This window comes from Poecilia latipinna, unplaced genomic scaffold, assembly GCF_001443285.1.
Source record: "Poecilia latipinna isolate Pla-1442-1.1 unplaced genomic scaffold, P_latipinna-1.0 Scaffold544, whole genome shotgun sequence".
NCBI lineage: Eukaryota > Metazoa > Chordata > Actinopteri > Cyprinodontiformes > Poeciliidae > Poecilia > Poecilia latipinna.
In genome coordinates this window covers 191,330-195,047 of record NW_015113160.1, presented here as the reverse complement: position 1 = coordinate 195,047, position 3,718 = coordinate 191,330, and positions in this window count along the sequence as shown.

The window sequence follows — 3,718 nt, the reverse complement described above, 5'->3', positions numbered from 1 at the left end:
TTTACAGTGGTTCAACAGCAGACATACATTAGGCCCACGTCGTGGTCTAAACCAATCAGAAATAGTGAAAGCTCTGCAAAAACACCAAATGTCACAAAGTATTATTTGTCTAGTTTTTAGTGCATAATATCTTAGTTTACTTTAAATAAGACAAAACTAACTTACAAGTAACCTTTTGATGAGATATAGGAGCTTGTTTTAAGTCAGTAATTCCTTAATATTGATTTTAATAAAGGAAATACTGGTTCTACTGACAGATTATTCCATTTATGACATGGGAAATTTTTCATTATCAGTGAAATAATCTGCCAGTACAACTAGTATTTTTATATATATATCAATATTAAGGAATTACTGACTCTGGTATCTTGATGAAATGTTAATTGTAAGTTAGTTTTATCTAATTTCAAGTGTACTAAGATATTTTCACCAGAAACAAGACACACACACACAAAATAAAATATATATTAGGTATTTTTTTACAGTCACTCTGTTGACACTGCCATTAGTAAAGGGCTGGAAATGCCGAGGACGGACGGAGGAAATCAACCCACAGAGCCACCAGATGCGTTTGGCCTGAGTGCAGTGCTCATCAGAGCGACCTGTGGCCTTTTATTGAGAAACGATGTCACCTGCGAAAAACTCCGCCCACAACAGGAAGTCAACATGAAAACAATATTCAACACCCCCACTTGTTCTCATGCTGACAGAATACATTTCATTCACATACCAAAAAGAAAACATATAAATTTATCCATTCTCATTTTAGTTACAGACTTTGTGAAAATATCAGCCACCATTTCTGTTGTTGGACAATAACAGAGAGTTATTTTTCCATCAGTAAGTGCTGATCGAATAAAGTGATAACGAATATCTATGTGCTTGCATCTTTGGCGGTAGACGGGACTTTTAGAAAGAGCAATTGCACCTTGGTTATCTTCAAAAATGGTTACAGGTGTATATTCATGTCCAGAGTCCATTCCATTCATTAGATTGGCCAAGTAAATGCTTTCCTGTGTAGCAGCAGCTAAAGCAACATATTTAGCTTCACATGTAGATAAAGAAACTGTGGACTGTTTTTTAGACTTCCAGGAAACAATAGGTCCAGTTTCTGATAAACAAAAACAATAACCAGTCATACTTCTTCTGTCCTCGTCTCCCGCCCAGTCAGCATCACAGTATGCTGTAAGTTTAAGATTTAGATAATTTTTCTTGAAACATAATTCCTGATCTAATGTACATTTCAAATATCTCAATACATGCTTTGCTGCAACCCAATGTTCTTTTGGTTCAGACAAGTATTGTGACAACTTACTGACAACAAAACTCAAGTCAGGTCTAGTGCTCATCATCACATAGATCAAACTCCCTACGACTTCACGATACTTTTTATGATCATCAAGTTGACCTTCACTGTCCAACTTCATTTTATTTTCACATGGGGTTGATCTTGGTTTGCAGTCAGTCATGTCAAACCTTTTCAAGATTTTCATGATGCATCTTTTCTGGTTCATTTTCACTTGACCATGTTTCTGAGTGAAATCAATACCTAGAAAATGTTTAAGTCTTCCAAGATCTTTAATTTTAAACTTAACAGCCAACGTTTTCTTCACACTTTGAAGTATTTGATCATTACTAGCTGCAATAATCATCAACCCAAATAATCAAGATTACCCTCTCATTTTCATTTTCTTTGTTGTAAACACAACAGTCAGCAGGATTCTGCACAAAATCATTTTCAATAAGGAAATCATGTAACATTTTATTCCAATTTCGCCCCGACTGTTTCAGACCATAAAGTGACTTATTAAGTTTACAGACTAGTTTCTCCCCAGTTTCTGTTTTCTCCTCAAATCCTTCAGGTTGTTCTAAAAAAATCTCACAATCAATAGGGGCATGTAAATATGCCGTTTTGATGTCCATTTGGTGTAAATCCAAATCATATTGAACGGCAAGTTGCATTAGAACATGCACAGATGTCATATCAGCTGTAGGAGAAAAAGTCTCATGATAGTCAATACCAGCAATCTGACTATAGCCTTTTGCTACATATCTCGCTTTATAAAGTGTCTCTAGAGGATTTTCTTTAACAGTAAATATCCATCTACCCCCCACTGCTTGTTTACCCTGAGGTAATAAAGTTAGGGTGTAAGTATCATTCTCTTTTAAAGAATCCATTTCCTCCTTCATAGCTTTAGCCCATAATTCTGATTGTGGTGAGCTCATAGCTTCTTCCACCGTCTTAGGCACATCACATGCAACCCTATAGCAATAATCAATGTTAACATCTGCATAATCATCCTCACATTTCATTTCATAATCTTGATCTGTATAGTACTTTGGAGATTTTCTCTCTCTCTTAGGATAACGTGCACCAAGGTTACCTCCACTTTGACCCTCATCTATGTCACAAGTCTCAGTTTTAATGTCATGTGAGACAGTTGTTTGCAACTCAGATTTTAATTGCTCACTTTCAACTTTCTTTCTAAGTGAGATATTCTCATCTATGTCATCAGTTTGAGTGTCACATTCGTTGGTACTTTTTGTTATAAATTTTACCAGTCTATTCCTAAGTACTCTACCTGTGTCGGGATAAAACACAAGATATGCAGGACTATTCTTGTCGTAGCCAACAAAAATTCCCTTTTCACAACGTGAATCCAACTTTTTCTTGTTGTATTTATACGCATAACATCCAGACCCAAAAGTTCTCATTTTAGAAAGGTCAGGTTTTTTTCCAGTTAACATGTAATATGGAGTCTGCCCAGTACGTTTGTTGTAACATCTGTTACGGATAATAGCAGCCGTCTGAACTGCATGTCCATAAATCTTTAGGCAGATTGCGCTCAATCAACATGCATCTTGCCATTTCAAAAATAGTTCTCCATGTTCTTTCAGCTGTCCCATTCTGATGGGGAGAATAAGGGGCTGAGGTTTCATGTCTAATGGCATTTTGACTGAGCAACGACTGGAACTCGCTTGATAAAAATTCAATTCCATTATCAGATCTTATACATTTGATTTTCCCATAAGGTGCCACATCTGCAATAAACTTCTCCGTCCCTTTAATGGTGTCACTCTTAGCTTTCAGGAAGTAGGTAAAAATAGTACCTGAATAGTCATCTGTAAAAGCTAGTGTGTATCTAAACCCATCTTTAGCAGCTGGCTCTATTGGGCCAGCCAGATCTGCATGTACTAGATCCAATGCACCTTTAGCTTTTCCATCAGGCTCTCCATTTCTGGTCTGAGTAAACTTGCCCTGTGTGCACACTTCACAGTTTAGATGAGGCTTTTCAGTTTTACCTTTAATTTTCATTCCATCTGCAACTCTCTCCAGCTTTGATACATCTTCATAATTACAGTGACCTAATATTTCATGCCACGTTTGGATGTCATAACATGCATTGCATTCATCAACCTCATCTGCAAGAGTATTTAAATAGAACAATCTGTCATGAACATCAATATCAAAAGTCGTACCATTTTTATGGATGAGCCTGTTCTGTCCGTCTTTGAAGATGACTGTCGCTCCTTGGGCAGTTGCAGCTTTAACTGAAAAGATGTCCTGGGAAAATGATGGGACGTACAAGGTGTCCCTCAACATCATCTCCACAACCCGTCCATTATTGTCTCTCACACGAACTCTGGCGGTGCCTTTCTTCAGCGCGATGCCACTGGCCCTCACGCCATCAGCTAACTCCAACACATGGCTCTGAGG